This window comes from Nicotiana tabacum, chromosome 3 (genome assembly GCF_000715075.1).
Source record: "Nicotiana tabacum cultivar K326 chromosome 3, ASM71507v2, whole genome shotgun sequence".
Taxonomy (NCBI): Eukaryota; Viridiplantae; Streptophyta; class Magnoliopsida; order Solanales; family Solanaceae; genus Nicotiana; species Nicotiana tabacum.
In genome coordinates, this window is record NC_134082.1 from 183,152,483 (window position 1) to 183,162,038 (window position 9,556).

The window sequence follows — 9,556 nt, forward strand, 5'->3', positions numbered from 1 at the left end:
CCAGTATCTCATCACGCAATGCTGCTATTTACCCCGGCGAGAAATATTTAGCAATGAACTTATCCGCCAACTCATCCCAAGTTGTGATGGAATGGTTGGGGAGTCTCTCTAGCCAATCCAATGCCTTCCCCCGAAGTGAGAATGGGAAAAGTCTCAACCTAAGAGCATCCTCGGACACATTCGTCTGCTTGCTCCCCCAACATGTATCCACAAACCCCTTGAGATGTTTGTAGGCATTTAGGTCCGCAGCGCCCGCGAAATATCCACGTTGCTCAAGTAAGGTCAACATCACATTGGTTATTTGAAAATTGCCGCCCGGATTCGGGGTGGGACAATGGCACTCGCATAGCCCTGGTTCAGAAGCACTCTGGGAGCCACTCTTGGAGGTGGCGGAGGAGGGTCTGTAACATTGTCATTGGGATTAGCATTGGCATTGCAGCCTCTACGTTGTCCTTGAGGTACAAGAGGCACCTCATCATCTCTGACGTCATCTACCTCTTCCCTCGTAATCGCGTTTCCTAGAGGGTCATTAGCGTTGTTCGCTGCCATTTGGTACCTGAGTTGTGACACAAACAAGTTAGTAACAAAGAAGGAAACAAGAACAATACACAAAAGTAACTAAATAGATAGCCAAAACCATTAGCTCCCCGGCAACGGCGCCAAAAAGTTGATCACAGCCTACTCCGCACTACTAATTATGTAGCGAGAGAGAGTCAGGGCAGCTTTTACCCAATTTTGGGTCGGGATCGATATCCACAAAGAGCTAGAATTGAAATTGAGTGTCTATTTAGCTTAGGATTGCGTAAGTGTTCCAAATTACACTTCTAATCATTTTTGGGGGGTTTCTCTATAATTCTACTTTTATCAAACTACAAATTATAATTGAAACTAGATTATGCTAAGAGATAAGCTAAAAGGGTAATTCAAATGGTTTAAAGGGAACTAGGGTAGTGACATCTGCCTAGGTGGTCAATTAACGGGTACTTGAGTCTAAGGCACAATTGACATGATTGGGGAGTATGATATAACCGTTGCACTACTTTACCCACTCTACACCTCTCGGTGGTTCAAGTGATTTTGCCAAATTGACTTTCTTAAGACCAATTGGGTATGCAAATTTACACAAGAAACTTAGGGTTCAAGTCGGATATTACTCTCTCGAGGTTTAACCCTTTAATTGGGGCTATCAATTTCTTGAGTACGCCCCAATTTCTTGTTGGATCAATTTCAAAGACTTAGGCTCTCTTTCTCAAGAAGAGCCCTAGTCAACTAAACACAAACTAGTGTTTGCAACCACTAATTCAGCAATTAACCATGAAATTGACCCAAATATCAAACACCCATAGTCAATTTAGCACTAAAATACAAGACCCATCAATTACCCACACTAGGATTGAGACACAACCCTAGCTATGGGGTCTAGCTACTTATATTCAAAGAAGAAAAACAAGAATTAGATGAAGATAAACTCATATTAATTAATTACTAAGATAAAAATAAAGATTCAATGTTGCAAAGTAGATAAAATTGCCCAAAATGGATACAAGAGTCGTTCCCACGAGCGCAGCTGCTTCTAAAACTATCTAATACCCTAAAAATGGTAAAGGAATCTATTTATACTAAGCTGAAAAATCTGGACAAAAATGCCCCTACGGGGTTAGAGCGACCGCACACCATTGTGTGCGGCCACACTAGGGCTCTGAACTTGAAGATCTAGTTCTCTAAACTCAGGCTTCACAGATCACACAGAATGGACTGCGGCCGCAGAGGCTTCTAGTGCGGTCCGCACAAAATGGACTGCGGACTGCACTGGCTTGAAAGCTCCAACTTGACACTTCTTTAATTCTCAGCTCTGCGGACCGCACAAAATGGTAGTGCGGCCGCATTGCCTTCAGTGCAGATCGCACAAAACATAGTATGGTCACACTGCCTCTTAACCTGGAAATCATGCTCTCTGAATCTCCTAGTGCGAACCACACAAAGTGGTGTGCGGCCGCACTGGGCCTATTTTGCCTGAGCTTGTCTTGTCTTTGGCACTTGTGCAAGTTTCACTCATTTTGAGCTGATCTTTGATATTTTTTCACTTTGTTGAGCAAACCTGCAATTCATGCCTTTCGGGAATTATACTTGTAAGCCTTTCGGGACTATTTTGTGTGAATTTCTAATCAAAGCATAAGCAAGAAGGAGTATAAAATGCGTCAAAATCCCTAGTTATCATCTTACAGATAGGTTACTTGGCACAAGTATAATTCATGTCTTGATTAAGTCTTACAGATTTGGGCATCACCATATGGAGGGCTTTTGGGCTCGAGGTTGCCCGCGTGGGGACTTATGGCCTCAAATTTTTGATAGCTCGATGGGGCGACAGTCCCTGAGACATCGAGAGTTCTTGGCTCTGGAGCCGTTTTTTGATTTTGCCTCATTGAGGGCTTATGATCTCGAAGTTTCCGGCGTGGAGGACTTACGGCTTTTGAGTTTTTGATGTCAGTTCCCGAGAGTTTAGGAAATTTCTGGCCCTAGGGCCGTTGCTTGTAAAAATAGCAAACTTATTTGAATCGTGAAGCATTTTGATGGTAAAAGATGCTTCTTTGATTACTTGGTACAATTTTACATGTTTTCGCCGTCAAGGGTTCGATTATTCTATGCGGACACGGTTCTGTTGACCGTTTGGCCTGATATATCATTTTTCTATCGAGACCCTCTTTGGCTCATTTTGATTTTTCCAGGGAGGTGATCTCCTGGGGGATGCCCCCTATTAGTCGAGATTTATTGAAGAGAAGCCTTGAATACTTGTTGAGTTCTCCTTAGGTCGCATATAGATGTCGCCACGTTAAAAACCTTTCTGGTAAAACCCTTTTTGGGATAAAATCCGATCATGGAAAAGAGTGCAACGCATGGTTTAAAACCTAAGGTCCTCAAACTAGAAGGTGCTTCGATTCTTCTTAACCGGATGCCTGTGCAAAGGTTAGTATAAAACGTAAATAAAAAGGGAGAGTGTTATACCTTATATGTGATGGCGCTCGAACCTCGATATGCTTCAACTGCTCTCTTTGGGGATGCGGTATGGTCCTTTGTTGGTTCACTTGGGTGCAGCCGAGGATGTAGCTTGTGATTTCTACTTCGCTATTTGCTTATCCTTTGGCTCTATCGATGCTGAAGGTGTTGATGTCGGTGCCACGTCGTGTACGCGAACATCTCTCTTGTTGCATATTGTTCCCCGTATACCGTTTTTATCCCATCCTTTGTTGGAAATTTCATCATTTGGTGAAGGGTTGATGATACTGCTTTCGTGTAGTATATTCATGGCCTTCAGAGTAAGGCATTGTATCTCATGTCTCCTTCGATGTCATGAAACTTGAAATTTTGTGTTGTGCCGGCCACGTTGACCGGGAGGGTGATTTCCCCTTTAGTTGTCTCGCTCGCCATGTTGAATCCGTTGAGGACTCGAGAGGCGGGCATGATCTGGTCGAGCATTCCGAGCGGCTCCACTACCCTCGACCTGATAATGTTGGCCGAGCTACCTAGATCCACAAGTACACGTTTAATTTGAAACGTATTCACAAGAAAAGAAATTACCAATACGTTGTTATGAGGCTGAGATAGGGTCTCGATGTCCTCATCGCTGAATGTGAGAGCGTCCTCGGGTATGTAACCTCGAGTTCGCTTTTCCCTGGTGATGGATATTTTTGTTCTTTTGATAGTGGGTTCTCTTAGGATGTCGACTCCCCCAACAATCATGTGGATGACATGTTGTGGTCCTTATGTTTATTTTTCCTGGTCGCCTCTCTTTCCCGAAATTGATTTTTGGCTCGGTCGCTGAGGAATTCTTAGAGGTTCCCTTTGCTAAGTAGTCGGGCTACTTCTTCTCGAAGTTGTCTGCAATCTTCAGTCCTATGATCGTGTGTGCTGTGGAATTCGCACACCAGGTTAGGGTTCCTCTGTGACGGATCTGATTGTACGGGCCTTGGCCACCTAGTGTCTTTGATTTTACCTATGGCTGATACAATATCCGAAACATCGACATTGAAGTTGTACTCAGATAACTGGGGTGACTTAGTCATCCCTATTTATCTGTCGAATCTGGCTCTATTTACGAGTCCCCGAGGATTCTAACATCGATCTATCCTTCGGTCGTTTCGGGGTATGTTACGGCTTGGGGCGTTCCTTCGATCTTCAGTGTATGGTTGGTACCTTTCCTTGTTTGGCTTTGGCTCCTTTGCCAAGAGCCTGCTAGGATATACTGAGCCCGATGGGGCTCCCAGTTGGTCGTCCTCGACCCTAATCTTCAACTGATATCGGTTGTGGACATCCGACCAAGTCACGATGGGATATTCAACCAAGTTCTTCTTTAGTTGTTTTGAAGCTACCGAGCTTCGTTCGTTCAAACCTTGGGTGAAGACCTGCACTGCCCAGTCATTGGAGACTGGTGGTAATTCCATTCACTCCACATGGAAGCGAGATACAAACTTCTGCAATATCTCGTTTTCTCTTTGTTTGATTTTGAAAACATCGGACTTCCTTGTAGAAACCTTGATGGCACCGGCATGTGCCTTTATAAAAGAATCTGCTAGCATGGCAAATGAGTCTATCGAGTTTGGGAATAGGTTGTGATACCACATCATGTACCCTTTTGAAAGTGTTTCTCTGAATTTCTTTAACAGGACGGGTTTGATCTCGTAGTCCTTCAGGTCATTTCCGTTTACGGCACAAGTGTAAGCAGTGACATGCTCGTTGGGATCCGAGGTTCTGTTGTACTTCGGGAGATCGGCATTCTGAATTTCTTCGAGATGGGCTTCGGGGCCGCACTTGATGGGAATGGCTTTTGTATGAATTTCTTTGAATCAACACCCTTTAGGATCAGGGGTGCGCCCGGGATCTGATAGACCCTTGTATTGTAAGTCTCCACCTTTTTATCATTAGCTTCTATCTTTTTTTTTTTCCGATTCAATCCTCTTTATGAGGTCCTCGAGCATCTTTATAATAGCAGGGTCGGCTGCTGACCCGTTGCTGCTCGATCTTTCTGGCACCTATTCAGTTTGAGGTGCCGTTTTCGGTGCTGCTGTGCTTGGAGTTTTTTGGTGGCTTTGCAGTTGAGCAATCGCCAGATGTTGTGCCTGCAACATCTCAAAAATGATGTGAAGGCTAACCTCTTGTTCCCCCCGAGCTGGGGTCTTCTGAGCTTCTTGTTGGTTTTCTTGGCATATACTCTTGTTAGTGTGGGAGCTTATATCGACATGTTGGTCATTGCGTGAGACCACATCCACGGGGATGGGTTCTGGTGCATCCTCAGGGTTTTGCAGTGGTACACCGACGCCTGGAACAACTACATCATTCTCTCCATGGTCTTCAAGACCGTTGTTTTTATGTGCATTCACTTAGTTAGACATTTTGACCTGAAATCAAAGATTCTTGGGCAAGAAAAAGTGTAAAGAATAACTTTTGTTCTTAGTAAACCAGCACGAAAATAATCACTATTATTTTTAGCCCAACGGTGGGCGCCAAACTGTTTACCTCGAAAATTATAATTACAATTAGATTTGATTTCGTGGTTCTACAAATATGTGATTTATTTTTATGCTAGTTGTTAGGCAGTAAATGCTAAGTGTGAGACTAGAAAATAAATGAGAGCCTGAAGGCCGAACTCTGTGCAAACCGAGTAGCCGAGAGTCAGAGTCTCGAGTTAGCCTATACTGGGCCTCGAGGTCGAGCTAAGCGTTAGGCTGTGGGTAGCCGATGAAGGGCTAACAGTTCTAAGAGGTTTAATGAGGGCTCTTTATGATCAATGATGAGTAATAAATGAAGAACAATCAATGAAACACAATAAATATAAGCAATAAATCAAAGGAAAGACAATAGGGAATGTTTAAGTTAGAGAGCAGAGAATGTTCTTGTATTGAATATCATGTGTGCAAAAAATAACAAGGGTCCCCTTTATATAGGAGGGGAATCCCAACATATTACATATGCATTTATTACAAAGATATATGGCCGGTACAACTATTTAATGCCACGGTACAGACTTGTACTATTCTTATGAACTTGGTCTGCTCTAACCACTTGCCTCGGGAATCTCCCACTCGTTCATCATAGCCACCAATTTGTACTGCCCTGAGGTCGAGCATAGGGAACCCTCAAGATCGGCCTCGAACTGTGCCTCGGGCCTCCTGAAGATGAGCTATGGGATATCATAATAATCATAAAATCGGGCTCTTCGATTTTAGCCGTATACAAAAGCTCAATCAACTTGAGGTGTTCCGAAACATGGGCAGCACCTATCAATGCACTGGAACATATCTTTCTAGTATGGAAAGAAAACGGTATAGTTACTTAACACTTTGAAATATAAAACGTATAAAAAACTGTTTAGGGTGTCAACTTGAAAACTTGTTTATTCGGAGAAATACTTGGAGACATAAAATCCTATGGGTTTAAAATAAAATCCATAACCTACCTCAATAGGCGGATTCATGATTTTAATTCTATGGGTTTAAAATAAAATCCTATGGGTTTAAAATTTCAATTTCAAACCCATCATCTTGTTTGAGTTATGGGTTTATAGTTATATATTTAGAATTTTTACCTCCTATAGAAAACGTTAACACCTTATTTATTTTAATTAAATACCATTTAAAAAAAGACCTTTTAAGGTTTATAGCAAAATATTTAATTTTGGTTACCTCTTAGCCCTAAACCACTAAATACGCTAATCAGTTACACTATTTTCTTTCTCTCTCTACTTTGATACATCCCATTCTCTTCCCCATCCCATTAAAACTTCCAATCTCCTCCTCCCTCCACTGATTTTCTTTCTATCCCTTCCCACTCTTCCATCCCTTTACACCAGCAGTGTTACCATACACAACAGATTTAATGGGAGGAACCACTCCAACAATAAAAGCCAACAATGTAGCAAATGTTGGAGGCTGGAGAACATGGCAAACTAGAGTTTGTTCAGCGACAATTCTTATTATTCTAACCATCTGGGGGCTCCGCTAAACATCTAATAGATTTTGGATTCCTCGAAGCTGGCGCCTCCTCCAAAGACTGAGTGACGTCAAGTCCAACGAGGAGATGGCGGCAGTCGTGGAAAGAGGATTCGGTTTCGGAGATCCACTGAGTGACGATTTCTTTCTTTCGAGATGAAGAAGAACATTTCTTTTAATATATTTCAATGTAATTTCAACATATTACGCTGTATTTTCATGATTTTCATTGTCTTTTTTTATTGTAATTTAATGTATCTCGTTGTATTCCATGTATTTTATTGTATTCTCTGTCTTTTTTTTCATTGTATTTTAATGTATCCCGTTGTATTCTATATATTTCATCGCATTCACTGTCTCGCTATATGCCATGAATGTATTCATAAGTTTTTTTAATTAATATAATTTATGTATTCAGATGTAGTATATAATTTCTCTAAAAATTGCTATGTTTTTGGGGTATTTTTTGGTTGAGAATCTTTTTTATAATTGAAAATACAAATTTTGTATGTTATAATTGAGTTTGTTGAGTTATATTAGGGGTCTATTATGTTAATTGATTCACTTTCCATTTTAAAAACAGTGTAATCCCCTATTACACATCGTGAATACAGTCGAATACAATAATCTGTCCGGCTATAATCTCACGTTTCACTCCATGAATACAGTCAAATACACTCAAATACAACAACTGATTAGCTGAACTTCCCTGATTCACGCCTATTTTTGTTATTGTATTCATGAATACAATAACTTAAATACATCAAATACATCTTATAACCACATAAAAGGTATCTATAATCCGTAATATAGCAAATGGTATCTATAAATGACTAATTAGTACTAAAAGATAGTGCTTTATGAAAATTTCTCTATATTTTTCCAGCAATTTCAATGAATTTTATATTGAAAATCCAAGTCTAGCATAAAAGTTATGGATTCAATTGAAGCGATAACTAATATGTTGGATTCGCCCCTAGCTACCTACAACGATGATAAATGGTTTTTACCGAATTTTTCCGGAATATACTGTGAGTGTTACTGTGTTAAAACAAAAAATCAGAAAAACTGTTAGAAGAATAAAGAAATGTATAAAATAGTAAAGAATCAGAAATATTCCGAGTCCACAATTTTCTTGTGCGTCCTTAAGGAAGTTTAACCCCCTCACACGTTGCCAAGGTAATGGATTAAATCCTCCCAGGATAAAACGGAATAAACCTTCCTACAACAGTGGCAATACAAACTGCAGGATACCAACGAACTCAAAGAACAGAGCAAAATCACACTTACAAATTTGAGAGAGAGAGACTGCGAATTAGGATGCAGTATATTCAGAAAGAAAGAAGTTCTAGAGTATTTTTTTGTATATTGAAGATGCAGCTTTGCCTTAGAATTTATAGGCAAATATCAGAAGAGGTGTCTGAAAAGGTGTCTTTTCAGAAAATACACGGCCAGAGAGGCCCTCTGAACCTGACTGCCGCAATTCTACCGCGGTTGCAGCAGAACCGCGGCCAGCGAGGCCCTCTAAAATTTTAGCAGGGTTCTGGCGTAGTTTCAGCAGTAATTTGGCATTTAATTAATTATTAAATAATTAAATAAATTTTGTCCAAAAAATAATTTTATCGATCGATCATTTGACAAATCAAAATCCAAATCCGAAGCCGAAGCCGAGCCGAGCGAGCGACGACGGCGGCGCGAGGGTTCATTCTCTTCAACTCCTTTTAAGAGCTTTAAGAAGTGAATCTTTATATAAGCACACAAATGTGATTGTCCCTCACCAATGAGGGACAAAGTGCAAGACAAAAGTTCACTTCTTCAAATTTTCATTTTCCCTCCATTTTATTTCCCTCCATTTCCAATTCACACTTCTTCTTTAAAGCCCAATGGCTTAAAGTCCAACAATCCCCCACATGAATGGGAATGGCTGTATCAAGAAAGATCATAGATGAAAGCTATGTGATTTTGCAAGTAAGGATTAATTGCATCTGGATAAGTAGGTTTCCCTTTGAACTTTCCGTAGTGAACATATGTCGGATATACTCGGTTAATCGGTAGATTTCATATCTTTGAACCGTCGAACTTTAGTGTATACCTAGAAAACCATATGTCACACAACCAACCCTTAACCGTCTTTTGGTTCTCATTGTTGTGTTCGTTTTAGCCATGAACACCGCCTGGTCTCATAAGTGCGTAGATAATTGGCCTTACAGAATTCTCCTTGAAGCGGCTTACACTTCACACTTACGTAGGTGATTCCTAAATGTGTAATCCTTTAGATTGACACTATTTGATAGATACCTCATCAAACTTTGGTAATCATTAAAGAAAGTGTAAAGTTCTATCCTTGTTACTGAACATTGTCTTCATCACGAGAATGGACCAAAGATTTTATTTTGGTCAATCACATCCTTGTTACTGACAATGTTGAACCGGTCAATCACAACTTTGTTTGAGCTCCTTGAACCTAGATCTCAGAACATCCAAAATTCTAGGTAGAGTTACCGCCATGTTGACTTGTCCTCGGCCATAGTCCCGTTCCCTTAGATGATTTCTCAACTCCCTCTCTAGTTAAG